Here is a 14,692-nt window from a genome sequence, read left to right on the forward strand (position 1 = left end):
GAATAGCATGGGAGGGAACATAAACCCTTATAATAGCATGGGAGGGAACATAAACCTTTAGAATAGCATGGGAGGGAAAATAGGCTCCTGGAATAGCATAGGAAGGAACATAAGCTCCTGGAATAGCGTAAGAAGGAACATAAGCTCCTGGAATAGCATAGGAAGGAACATAAGCTCCTGGAATAGCATAAGAAGGAACATAAGCTCCTGGAATAGCATAGGAAGGAACATAAGCCCTTAGAATAGCATAAGAAGAAACATAAACCCTTAGAATAGCATAGGAAAGAACATAATCTACCCAAATCCATAAGTACATGCTCTGGAAAGACGCCTAGGAACATAGGGCAAGCAAATCCATAGGTACATGCCCTGGAAATGTTTTTCCTATGGCCGTAAGCAAATTCAATATAAGCATTCTACTTCCGTATATGAAAGGAGCTGTCCCCTCCTCAACGCCTCGCTCTTTGCGCTAAAGTTTTTTATTGTTTAAAAAAATAAAGTTGTGAGACAGAGTCAAACTTTAGCGTAAAGAGCGAGGCGTTGAGGAGGGGGCAGCCCCTTTCATAGACGAAATAATTTCTGTTCGTTTGAAGTTTTAATGTCAATCCTTACTTTCAGTTTAAAAAACTTGTTTTTTTATTTAATTTCTGATCGTTTTTTAGTTAATGCAGCTTTTATTTTGGCTCACCGTCATTGAATAAGTAACCAAAATTTGCATAAAAATTTTACTTTTCTTTTGCTAAATGGCTGTATCTAAATTTGGTTCTGACGTGATTTACAAATTAACTTACGTAACGAACTTCTATATTCGTATATTTTTCTTCTGGCAAAAAATAAAAAGTTGCAGATTTTTGCAGGTATGAGCTTGAAACCTATGTAGTAGGGTTTTCTGATACGCTGAATCTGACGGTGTGATTTTCATTAAAATTCTTTCACTTGTAGGGGATGTTTCCCCCCTCTTTAAAAAATCAGGTAAATCTTCTCAGCCTCGTAGCCTTTCATGAGTAATACTAAACTTAATAGAATTTATATATTTAGAATCAGCATAAAAGGCCCATTCTTTTGATACATTTATTGACATCAAAATTTCGTTTTCAAAAGTTTCGATCACTGTTGAACCGTATCGCTTGTTTTTTTTTTATTGTTTTTTTATTACTTATATGTTATTACGTATATGAGGGGGTTCTCCCCTTAGTCAATACCACGCTCTTTACGTTAAAAGTTAAAAAAAATTTAATTCCCAAACCCCTGAACCACAAAGGCCGTTTAATTAGAATAGATAGCTCTTTTGAAAGCACTAAAAAAAAAACTGTAGCGTAAAGAGCGAGGTATTGACTTGGGTGAGAACCCCCTCATATACGTAATAATTTCTATTGTTGCTTTTTACTTTCAGTTGAAAAACTTGTTTTTTTTATTTAATTTCTGATCGTTTTTTAAATAATGCTAGGAAATCCGGCGCCCTCTTCATAGAAATGTCCCTTACCCCAAAAAACATCCTCCATGGAATGATTCTCCATGGTAACCCTCTCGTCCAGCCCCCCCCCCCCCACCAGAAAAAAATCCTTCCTGAAAATGTCTGCATACTTCCCAATAACCAATACAATATGTAAGCAATGGGCAAAGTTCATAACTTGCAGCCCTTCCCCTGGGAACTGTGGGGGATTAAGTCATCCTAAAAGACATATTTATTAGATTTTCGACTATGCTGAACAAAATGGCTATCTCAAAATTTTAATTGGGTGACTTTGAGAAAGAAATGAGCGTGGGAGGGGGCCTAGTTGCCCTCCATTTTTTTGGTCACTTAAAAAGGGCACTAGAACTTTTAATTTCCGTTCCAGTGAGCCCTCCTACGATATTCTAGAACCACTGGCTCAATACGATTACCCCTGGGGTAAAAAAAACAAATAAACACGCATCCGTGATCTTTCTTCTGGCAAAAAATGAAAAATTCCACATTTTTGTAGATAGGAGCTTGAAACCTCTACAGTAGGGTTGTCTGATACGCTGAATATGATGGTGGGATTTTCATTAAGGTTCTATAACTTTTAGGGGGTCTTTCCCCCTTTTTTCGAAAATCAGACAAATTTTCTCAGGCGCGTAACTTTTGATGGGTAAGATTAAACTTGATGAAACTTATATATTTCAAATCAGAATTAAAATTGATTCTTTTGATGTATCTATTGGTATCAAAATTCCGTTTTTTAGAGTTTCGGTTACCATTGAGCCGGGTCGCTCCTTACTTACAGTTCGTTACCACGAACTGTTAGATTTTGTCAGATATTTTTAATTCTATGAGGGGGTCATTGGAACATGTTAGAAATCATTGCGTGGCTCTTGAACTGGGTTATAGGATTGCCTCTCTGACCACATATGTTTAGAAGACAAAGGGTTTGATAACAAATCGTAGTAGGTCATATAGGAGTTTGCCCTATTTAAAATCATCGGGCTTGGTGTAAATTGATAACATTGAAAGTTTTAAATAGCCCTAGTTCATAAAAAAAAACTTCCCAAAAATGCCGAAATGTCCGAACATTTTATATAATCCACCGAAAATTACGAGAAAAGAGTGATATATATTTGGGTTTACTGGAGGAAGTAGCTACCAAAAAGAGAGTGGGGCTGCAAAGGATCCCCCCGAAAGGTGAAAACCACTGAAACACAATGGGAAAGCCACGTTTGAGTTTGATCAATCTAAAAAAATAAATAAATCCGTTAAAGCCCTCAAAATATAAAGAAAAAAGGTCTAACTCAAAGACAGCTGAACTTAAAAGCCTTCTGAAATTTAGTGACAGCCAAGGGCTGTTGAAAAACCCCGAGTAGGATGTGCATAAACCCGAGAAAATAATTAAAATACGAAACGTATCTTAAAATATAGAAAAATTGGTTAAAACCTTCAAAATATTAAGCAAAAAAGCCTAATTCAAAGAAAAGTCAAACTTAAAAGCCTAAAATCTCCCTGGAAGGGTCTAGTATAGCTACATTAGCGCCATGAATCCATAGCGACAGTGTTGGGAGGTTAAATTCCTGTCTGTGTATCGACACGAGGGCGATGAATCCCTAGCGCCCACACCCTTAACTCATGTCACCTTGACAAAAGAAGTTTGGTGTAAATTGGTAACACAGAAAGTTCTGAATAGCCCTAGTTCATAAACAAAACTTTCCAAAACTGCCAAAATGTCCGTATATTTCATAAAATCTACCGAGAATTACGAGAATATTGTGATATATGTTTGCATTCCCCCAGGAATTACCAACCCAACGAAAGTGGGTCTTCATAGGAAATCTCTCGAAAAGTTAAACAGCTCCTGAAAGGGGATGAAAAGGAAATGGGATGAAAACCCCTTTTAACTGAGAAAAATAACAGTAATATGAAAAAAAAAGTTCTTTAGATATAGGAAAATAATAATTTAAAACTAAACTTAAAAAAATCGCCTCGTTTCCAAGCACTTTTTTGGTTTCGAAGAATATCTTGAAATGCTTGCGTATCACCAAACAAATTTGGAGAAAGAAGACAAGATTATTGTCTAGTCTTAGAAAAAACGGTATGTCTGTCTATCGGTCTGTCACTCAGCCCCTCGAACATGAATCTTTTTTATGTCCTGGATCTACAAAACTTGAAAATTACAAAAAAAAATATATGAAATAAATCTTAAAACATGGAAATGATTGATTAAAACCCTCAAAACACTAGTATGGCCTTAGCCAAAATGTTCCCCAGACGTGTACGAAGATACAAAGAAGGTTCTTCAAATCCTAGGAAGTGTTACGGTCCTAAAACGAAATTCATATATACTGTCTTTGAAATGAATTTGGCGTCTGGGAACTGGACTTTGATACCTGTTCTTACATTTTGTAAGATGTTTTTAATTCTATGAGGGGGTCATTAGAACATGTTAGAAATCATTGCGTGGCTCTTAAACTGGGTTATAGGATTGCCTCTCTGGACCACATACGTTTACAAGACAAAGGGTTTGATAAAAAATCGTAGTAGGTCATATAGGAGTTTGCCGTATTAAAAAAATGAGGCTACATAGGAAGTCCCCCAGTAAGGGCCTAGTATACCTACACTAGCGCCACAAATCCCCTAGCAACAGGGTTGGGAACTAGAATTCCTGGTTGCATCCTTACGCTAGGTTTATCGGAGGTATAAGACAGAATTAATATGTAAAAACAAATTTATTGTAACATTGTGGTACAAAATTATATATTCACTCTCGAAGAGTCGAGTTTAAATAATTTCTGGGGGTGGGGGTCTATTTTCAGTAAGACCTAGATTTGTATTGTCTGTTTTGAGCGAGGTATAAAAACTAAAAAAGGATGATATTCTTAAAATGTTTTTCCCTCTGTGAATAAAAGTAAGTCCTTTATTTTGGAAAATTATGTGTTAGATTGGGTTGAAAAAAACATTAAGGCATGATATTTGGTTTATGGGTGATGTGTCTCCCACGTAGAAATTGCCTGTCTAGTGGGGAGAGGTATGTGTGGCCTAAAACCCGGTTAAAAGGATTGCCTCTCTGGACCACTTAGGTTTACAAAGGGTTTGATAAAATATCGTAGTAGGTCATAAAGGAGTTTGCCATATAAATCCATGGCTACGGCCGCTAAATAAAAAAAAATTGGATTTGCTCCATAGGATTTGGGGCCAGGAAAGAAGGAATTGCCCCATAAGAAACAGCTAAAAGTATTATTCTGTCAGTATGCCATATAAAGTGGTGAGAAAGGCCCTATCCCTTGTCATAGAACAACTCCTAAAAAAAATAGTCAGATCAAAACAAAAAGTACACCATTAGAACTGCCTTGTCCGAAACCTCTATATAAGAAACTTTCTGTCCCTTGACTTGTACAGCAAGAGAAATATATTGGCTTGAAAATCAAGAAAAGTGGCAGCTACTACAGCATTCTGCCTAAACGGCATCTTTTTTTCTTTTTTCTTTTCCACAGATAGCTTGGTAATGGAACATCTTAGAGAGTTGTTCAATGGCTCATTTAAAGTAAATTAGTGTGGTTAACAATTTTTAAATTTTTAAAATAGAATCAATTTTTTTACGAAAAACTGCGTATTTCATGTTAAAGATCAATAATCGTAGGATGTAGCCAGGTCGTCTCTTGCTATTCCAATTAAGAAAAAGCCATGGGCTTTTTCCTGTTTGTAATTTCACATCAAACGAATAATGACAAAAGACAAGCCGAGGCAAAAGTTAAAACAGGACAGAAGTCTGGGGAAATTCGTTAAAAACCTTAATTTTGGAAGAAATAAAAATGTAATAATCAAATATCTTTGAATAGACTCAGTATAAAAAGACACTAAATTGCCTACAGAACAAAAAACTGGTAATTAGAAAAATATTTATATATGTTTTAACAAGGAATTACAACAATTCAAAAATCTAATAAAATAAAACCAAAAGTTTGAAGCTTATACAGTAAAGAACGAACCCAAGGGAGATCAGAAAGCAGAGTCACTCAAATATCAAACCCAATATAACGTCATATTGTATACAAAGATGCAGTTTTTGTTAAAAATTGTATCTTATTTTCACTTATTTTTAACATAAGCACGTAGATATCGCTAGCAGTGAAAAAAAGAGGGCACATCAATGTTACCCATGTTAAAAAGTGATTTTTCTTGTTGTTCAAGCCCGGGGACTGTAAGTTTGCTGTATGGAATTTTCGACTATGACGTCCAATGGTTTATTATGAGCCGAACAAAGCAACAATATCACAATATAACATCAAAATATAATAATAGAAATATTAACCATCTTTCTCCTCCCGAAATTCAACAACACGAAAAAACTGTACACACAAAAACCAAAAATTGCTTAAATAATCCACCTTTCTTTACTACTTTATTAACATTTTTACAAACCTGAACGGCTGTCCTTTTTAAAGTCAAAGATGCAAGACCCCTGAGAACTCAAGGGTTTTCATAGGCAGCGCAATAGCATTGCCTAAATTAAGAAAGACGTCGGCACAATGTGTGTGTTTTTTTTTCTTCACTTAGGACGTTCGTATATAAGAATTTGTCGTATAAGCTTTGAAGAAGGTTCCTTCAATTGGAAAATGGAGTAGGTAGTTCCCTATTTGATAGTTGAAAGTTATTGGGCGGTAAGTAGCCCCCCAACACCCATCATTCCCTCAAACACATCCAATCAAAATTATAGCCATTTTGTTCTACGTAGTTGATTTCCAGATAGAAAATATGTTTTTGAGGAGGATACTCCCCCACAGCCCTCAGTGCAAGGATTATAAGTTATGCCCTGGGGCATATAAGGTTTTTATAGAAGGCGTTGCCGTAGAAACTTCAAAACAGGCTCATTCGATTGGAAATTCGAAAGGCTAGTACCCTTTTTGATAGTCGAAAGTGATTGGAGGGCAATTAGCCCCCCCCCCCTCACGCCCATCATTCCCTCAAACACATCCAATCAAAACTTTGAGATAGCCATTTTGTTCTACGTAGTTGATTTCCAGATAGAAAATATGTTTTTGAGGAGGACACTCCCCCACAGCCCTCAGGGCAAGGTTTTTAAGTTATGCCTTGGGGGCAGATAAGGTTTTAGAGAAGGCGTTGTCGTAGAAACTTCAAAAAAAGCTCATTCGATTGGAAATTCATAAGGCTAGTGCCCTTTTTGATAGTCAAAAGTGATAGGACGGCAAATATGTTTTTGAGGAGGACACTCCCCCACAACCATCAGGGCAAGGGTTATAAGTTATGCTCTGGGGGCATATAAGGTTTTTATTGAAATCTTTGTCGCAGAAACTTGAAAAAGGGCTCATTCGATTTGAAATTCAAAGGGCTAGTACCCTTTTTAATAGTCGAAAGTGATTAGTGATATTTTTTGTTGTTGTTGTTGTTTAGACCAGTGCACTTCATAGTCGTCCATTCTACTCCTAAACCGAGCCATAAGGGATCCATCCTTCTTTGGTCTCTTAATAGAGTGTGTCAGTACGCCCAATATCTCAATAGAGTGTGTCAGTAAGCCACCGCCCTTAACTCTCAATGGAGTGTGTCAGTATGCCCCCCACCTCTAAATGAAGTGTGTCAGTATACCCTATCTCTCAATAGTGTGCCCGGAACCCTCCTGTGCTCCAATGCAATGTGTCCGGAACCCCCCTATTCGATGTGTCGTGGAATGACCATGCTGGATAGGATTTGGGGCCAGGAGAAAAGGAATTGCACGTGCTGGATAGCCTGATGTGTCCGCTACCAATATAACGAGTTCTACTTATGTCCTGAAAGGTTTAACTTAGTACCCTCAGCCTAGTATACCTAGTACTAAGGGCCTAGTATACCTACACTAGCGCCACAAATCCCCTAGCAACAGGGTTGGGAACTAGAATTCCTGGTTGCATCCTTACGCTAGGTTTATCGGAGGTATAAGACAGAATTAATATGTAAAAACAAATTTATTGTAACATTGTGGTACAAAATTATATATTCACTCTCGAAGAGTCGAGTTTAAATAATTTCTGGGGGTGGGGGTCTATTTTCAGTAAGACCTAGATTTGTATTGTCTGTTTTGAGCGAGGTATAAAAACTAAAAAGGATGATATTCTTAAAATGTTTTTCCCTCTGTGAATAAAAGTAAGTCCTTTATTTTGGAAAATTATGTGTTAGATTGGGTTGAAAAAAACATTAAGGCATGATATTTGGTTTATGGGTGATGTGTCTCCCACGTAGAAATTGCCTGTCTAGTGGGGAGAGGTATGTGTGGCCTAAAACCCGGTTAAAAGGATTGCCTCTCTGGACCACTTAGGTTTACAAAGGGTTTGATAAAATATCGTAGTAGGTCATAAAGGAGTTTGCCATATAAATCCATGGCTACGGCCGCTAAAAAAAGATATTGGATTTGCTCCATAGGATTTGGGGCCAGGAAAGAAGGAATTGCCCCATAAGAAACAGCTAAAAGTATTATTCTGTCAGTATGCCATATAAAGTGGTGAGAAAGGCCCTATCCCTTGTCATAGAACAACTCCTAAAAAAAATAGTCAGATCAAAACAAAAAGTGCACCACTAGAACCGCCTTGTCCAAAACCCCTATATAGGAAACTTTCTGTCCCTTGACTTGAACAACAAGGGAAACATATTGGCTTGAAAATCAAGAAAAGTGGCAGCTACTACAGCATTCTGCCTAAACGGCATCTTTTTTTCTTTTTCTTTTCCACAGATAGCTTGGTAATGGAACATCTTAGAGAGTTGTTCAATGGCTCATTTAAAGTAAATTAGTGTGGTTAACAATTTTTAAATTTTTAAAATAGAATCAATTTTTTTACGAAAAACTGCGTATTTCATGTTAAAGATCAATAATCGTAGGATGTAGCCAGGTCGTCTCTTGCTATTCCAATTAAGAAAAAGCCATGGGCTTTTTCCTGTTTGTAATTTCACATCAAACGAATAATGACAAAAGACAAGCCGAGGCAAAAGTTAAAACAGGACAGAAGTCTGGGGAAATTCGTTAAAAACCTTAATTTTGGAAGAAAAAAAAATGTAATAATCAAATATCTTTGAATAGACTCAGTATAAAAAGACACTAAATTGCCTACAGAACAAAAAACTGGTAATTAGAAAAATATTTATAAATATTTTAACAAGGAATTACAACAATGCAAAAACCTAAAAAAATAAAACCAAAAGTTTGAAGCTTATACAGTAAAGAACGAACCCAAGGGAGATCAGAAAGCAGAGTCACTCAAATATCAAACCCAATATAACGTCATATTGTATACAAAGATGCAGTTTTTGTTAAAAATTGTATCTTATTTTCACTTATTTTTAACATAAGCACGTAGATATCGCTAGCAGTGAAAAAAAGAGGGCACATCAATGTTACCCATGTTAAAAAGTGATTTTTCTTGTTGTTCAAGCCCGGGGACTGTAAGTTTGCTGTATGGAATTTTCGACTATGACGTCCAATGGTTTATTATGAGCCGAACAAAGCAACAATATCACAATATAACATCAAAATATAATAATAGAAATATTAACCATCTTTCTCCTCCCGAAATTCAACAACACGAAAAAACTGTACACACAAAAACCAAAAATTGCTTAAATAATCCACCTTTCTTTACTACTTTATTAACATTTTTACAAACCTGAACGGCTGTCCTTTTTAAAGTCAAAGATGCAAGACCCCTGAGAACTCAAGGGTTATCATGGGCAGCGCTATAGCGCTGCCTAAGTAAAGAACGATGTGGGCAGAATGTGTTTTTTTTTCTTCAGCCGCGCACTTCGTATCGAAGGAGTTGTCGCAGAAACTTTGAAAAGGGCTCATTCGATTGGAAATTGAAATGGCTAGTGTCCTATTTAATAGTCGAAAGTGACTGGAGGTCAACCAGCCCCCCAACGCCCATCATTCCCTCAAAAACATCCAATCAAAATTTTGAGATAGCCATTTTGTTCTACGTAGTTGATTTCCAGATAGAAAATATGTTTTTGAGGAGGATACTCCCCCACAGCCCTCAGTGCAAGGATTATAAGTTATGCCCTGGGGCATATAAGGTTTTTATAGAAGGCGTTGTCGTAGAAACTTCAAAACAGGCTCATTCGATTGGAAATTCGAAAGGCTAGTACCCTTTTTGATAGTCGAAAGTGATTGGTGGGCAATTAGCCCCCCCCCCCTCACGCCCATCATTCCCTCAAACACATCCAATCAAAACTTTGAGATAGCCATTTTGTTCTACGTAGTTGATTTCCAGATAGAAAATATGTTTTTGAGGAGGACACTCCCCCACAGCCCTCAAGGCAGGTTTTTTAAATTATGCCCTGGGGGCATATGAGGTTTTATAGACGGCATTGTCGTAGAAACTTCACAAAAAGCTCATTCGAATGGAAATTCGAAGGGCTAGTGCCCTTTTTGATAGTCAAAAGTGATAGGACGGCAAATATGTTTTTGAGGAGGACACTCCCCCACAACCATCAGGGCAAGGGTTATAAGTTATGCTCTGGGGGCATATAAGGTTTTTATTGAAATCTTTGTCGCAGAAACTTGAAAAAGGGCTCATTCGATTTGAAATTCAAAGGGCTAGTACCCTTTTTAATAGTCGAAAGTGATTAGTGATATTTTTTGTTGTTGTTGTTGTTTAGACCAGTGCACTTCATAGTCGTCCATTCTACACCTAAACCGAGCCATAAGGGATCCATCCTTCTTTGGTCTCTTAATAGAGTGTGTCAGTACGCCCAATATCTCAATAGAGTGTGTCAGTAAGCCACCGCCCTTAACTCTCAATGGAGTGTGTCAGTATGCCCCCCACCTCTAAATGAAGTGTGTCAGTATACCCTATCTCTCAATAGTGTGCCCGGAACCCTCCTGTGCTCCAATGCAATGTGTCCGGAACCCCCCTATTCGATGTGTCGTGGAATGACCATGCTGGATAGGATTTGGGGCCAGGAGAAAAGGAATTGCACGTGCTGGATAGCCTGATGTGTCCGCTACCAATATAACGAGTTCTACTTATGTCCTGAAAGGTTTAACGTAGTACCCTCAGCCGTTCTTAAGATATTGCCTTTCCGATAAACTGGATGTATATACTGTCTTTTGATTTAGTTTAACATACCCCACAACATTCCCTAAAATTTCGGATTAATACACCTAGCCCTTTCGGGCATACTCAGAATCAAACATTCCCATTTTCTTAATGCTAAATTATACATGCAATCAAGGGAAAATTATAGAATTTACAATCCTTGCCCCGGGGCTGTGGGGAGGGGGCATGGTATCCCCGAAGGTATAACTCTTAGACCTTTGACAAGTTTTAACAAAATAGCAATTTCATAAGTTCTATTAGTGTTGAGGGGGTGGTAATTAAAAGGCTAAGGGGAAGCGGGATTATTTACCTCTGATGATTCTTCAACTTCTGCATGCAGGATAAATCCTGCATGTAAACAATGGTCAAAATGCATAATTTATAATCCTTGCTCCGGGTTCTTCATGGCATTCCTGGAGACAGAACTACTAGATATTTCGACTATTTGGAACAAAAAGGCTTTTTCAAAAATTTGATCAGTTCTGAACAGAGGGGGCATGTAAGAGAGAAGGGGGCCTGGTTGCCCTTAGATCGTTCTTCAATATCCCGTCAACATAGCTTCAACGTTTCAACTTAATACCCTCAGCTGCTCGTTAGATATTGCTGATATTTTCTTTCGACAACGTTGTGTCAATCAGGGGGCATGGTTGCCTTGCCTTTGGACTATTTTGATGATTTCACTATTTTGATGTAAAAATTTTGTTTGGATGTATTTGGTGAAAAACGGCACATGAGGGGGGCTAGTTACCCTCCGATCAGTTTTGACTTTTTAAAAGGGCACCAGAACTTTCAGTTTCCAATCGAATAAGCCCCTTCCAAAGTTTATACTACCACCCCTTCCATATTAAGTGCCTTTGGGAAAAAAGATGAATACGCTGTAGCCTGACTCTTTACTATAGGCAACGCTAGAGTGTTCTCTCCGATTGTAAATTCATGAATAACTATCGTTACTCATATTTGATTTTAATATCTCCTGTTCAAGTTAAAAGGGGAGTAGGTATATCATTGGTTGATAGAGTTTTAAACTAACATGACAAACATAGTAAATATGCGTGTCTGTCTTTGAATGTACCGTTTCAAATTTATAGGATACAATACAAGGAAGAAGTAATTATAAAGTGGATTTGTGGGGTGTAAAGTATTAAGCGTATAGTGTATTTGGGTATGCGTTTGTATGTAAAGATTCAAATTTATAGGCTAGAATACAAAGAGGAAGCAATTATTAAGTGTATTTATGGGGTATAAAGTATTAAGCGTATAGTGTTTTTGTGTATGCGTTTGTATGTAACATTTCAAATTTATAGGCTAGAATACAAAGAAGAAGCAATTATTAAGTGTATTTGTGGGGTATAAAGTATTAAGCGTAGTGTATTATTTTGCGTATGCGTTTGTATGGTAACGTTCCACATTTATAGGCTAGAATACAAAGAAGAAGCAATTATTAAGTGTATTTGTGGGTTATAATGTATTAAGCGTATAGTGTATTTGTGTATGCGTTTCTATGTAACGTTTCAAATTCATGGGCTAGAATACACAGAAGAAGTAATTATTAAGTGGATTTGTGGGGTATAAAGTATTAAGCGTAGTGTATTTGTGTATGTGTTTGTATGTAACGTTTCAAATTTATAGGCTAGAAAACAAAGAAGAAGTAATTATTAAGTATATTTGTGGCGTGTCCTTTTTTGCTATCTCCATATTCCGGCGATGGTAACAACCCTAGCTTTGGGCTATAATGAAGCGTACTAGCAACGGGAGAAAGGAGATTTTGGAAATTACATCCAATCTATAAACTTTAGACATTTAAGGTCTGTCGGATCTTTTGGATCCCCTCTCTCTCACAGACAACTATGCAAAAAACGACTTCAGTGTTTTCATTGAAGCAACTCTATTTAGTTTCTTCGATCCTCAATCACAGTAGAAACTATTGTATATATAGATATTGTTTTTTAATAAAAGTTCAAAATAGGGATAAAATCCTATTTAATAGACAGTGTATAGAAATTCACAAAAATACCAGATATTTCGGTCCCATATACAGTGACCGTCATCTTAGCTTAGTTTTACTACTGATGACGGTCACTGTATATGTAACCAAAATATCTGGTATTTTTGTGAATTTCTATACACTGTCTATTAAAAAGGATTTTATCCCTATTTTGAACTTTTATTTTAACGTAATGGAAAGGCAGTGTGGTCTCCGAAATTATCTACGATATTGTTTTTTATTTTTTGGTATTAGATTTTTTAATTTTAGGTTAGTTTAGATTTTATCTTTGTTTTTTAGCATTAAAGACACCTTGTTTTATTCAGGGGAAATATCCGCGCCGTTTTTATCTTTGTAAACAAAGATTTTATCTTTGTTTTTTAGCATTAAAGACACCTTATTTTATTCAGGGCAAATATCCGCGCCGTTTTTATCTTTGAAAACAAAGATTTTATCTTTGTTTTTTAGCATTAAAGACACCTTGTTTTATTCAGGGGAAATATCCGCGCCGTTTTTATCTTTGTAAACAAAGATTTTATCTTTGTTTTTAGCATTAAAGAAACCTTGTTTTATTCAGGGGAAATATCCGCGCCGTTTTTATCTTTGTAAACAAAGATTTTATCTTTGTTTTCTAGCATTAAAGACACCTTGTTTTATTCAGGGTAAATATCCGCGCCGTTTTTATCTTTGAAAACAAAGATTTTATCTTTGTTTTTTAGCATTAAAGACACCTTGTTTTATTCAGGGCAAATATCCGCGCCGTTTTTATATTTGAAAACAAAGATTTTATCTTTGTTTTTTAGCATTAAAGACACCTTGTTTTATTCAGGGGAAATATCCGTGCCGTTTTAGTCTGTCTTTTCCCTCTACTGGCCGCAGTCCCGTTTGTTTCCTTCATCTTGAGATTAGTCTATCTCTTTGTTCCTGCAAAACGTTTAAGACCGTGTCCAAGGAAGGGGGAAGGGTACTGGGTTTTAATTCCTCCCCCCTAAAATTTTGGTCTAGCTTGTAAAAGCGTAAAAAGTATATACAATCACATTTTTGATATGTTTTTCAAAGTTTGTTTTGTAAAACCTCCCTGACTCCCCTCCCCCATAAAAATCCTGGGTTCATGCTCAATAACGTCTGGAATTTTGAAATTTGCAATTTGTCCTTTTCTTTCGTTGGAGTTTTAGTAAGATGGGAGGAATAATAAATATTACACAGTGCTACAAACTATTTTGTTCGGCAAACATAATTTAATCTTGGCCAAAAAGATCTTTCAAATGTATAGTTGTACTTACAGTAGTCCAATCTACGAGTATTACAGCCAAAATTTTCTCCCCAATACCGAATATTCAGTAGTTCATGTACACATCTCATGAAGAGAGAAATAAATTTGTAATTGGGGTTAAATTGGTGATTATACGGAGTTCCAGAAAAAACCGGTTTTGAGACAGCTCATATAACAGAAATTATAATTATTTCTTTGTTGTTTTTTTGTTAATATAGGTCATTGACCGCCAAAACGTCCTACGTCATTGAAAAAAATTCCCGAAGTATTTTTACTTCAAGCTAATTTGGTTTTAAGAATATATGATCTATATCTTCACAAGTTTATAAGGACTTCTCTAATTTGTGGTGTTGGTTGAATTCTTTACTATAGCCTAATGAAATACGTAAGTGCCCTGCTCATATCATTAATATTTGTTGAAGAGTTTAATATTAATTTACTACCTAAGCTAAATTCATTGAAATACATAGTTTTTTAAATATTTCAAATAACAACCGTATTAAAATGACATGGTTAATCACCTGAGTAAAAAATAAATAACTTTTTAAGGTAAAAGTAAATAAATTTTTTTTCAAAGCTATATTTGTCAAAAAATTATTTGTTTACATTTTAGCAATAATAGTAGTCTAACTTATCCTGAAAAGTATGTAACGTTGGAAATTTGTTTTAATTTTATCAAAGTAGCATTGACATCCTGGCCCTGATCTTGGGTAAGTTCTCTGAACAGCTTATACTTCACTAAGCTAATACTTGCTCATGGTGATTTAGATGGTTTTTTTTTGTACTGGTGCTTTATGTGGACACTGCTATATACTAACAAGAGACGAAACCTGCCAGACAGGTTTTTGCAAGAGACCACTATTGAGAAATGGAATGCAAAGCGTAGTTTTCATTGCGTTTACGATATT

At 36.2% G+C, this 14,692-nt stretch overlaps 1 protein-coding gene across 1 annotated transcript in view; it reads right to left on the reverse strand.

Moving 5' to 3' along the window:
* LOC148942614 (CAP-Gly domain-containing linker protein 4-like) overlaps nucleotides 1-13,852 on the reverse strand; it is a 208,731-nt gene extending 194,879 nt beyond the window's left edge. Inside the window, exon 1 of the mRNA XM_089102485.1 lies at nucleotides 13,795-13,852. The gene's annotated coding sequence lies outside the window, so the exon portion shown is untranslated. The remainder of the gene's footprint in view (nucleotides 1-13,794) is intronic.
* Nucleotides 13,853-14,692: the final 840 nt, after the last annotated feature.

Source organism: Artemia sp. Qi Xiang Cuo, chromosome 16, assembly GCF_049724085.1.
Source record: "Artemia sp. Qi Xiang Cuo chromosome 16, ASM4972408v1, whole genome shotgun sequence".
NCBI classification, from domain to species: Eukaryota; Metazoa; Arthropoda; class Branchiopoda; order Anostraca; family Artemiidae; genus Artemia; species Artemia sp. Qi Xiang Cuo.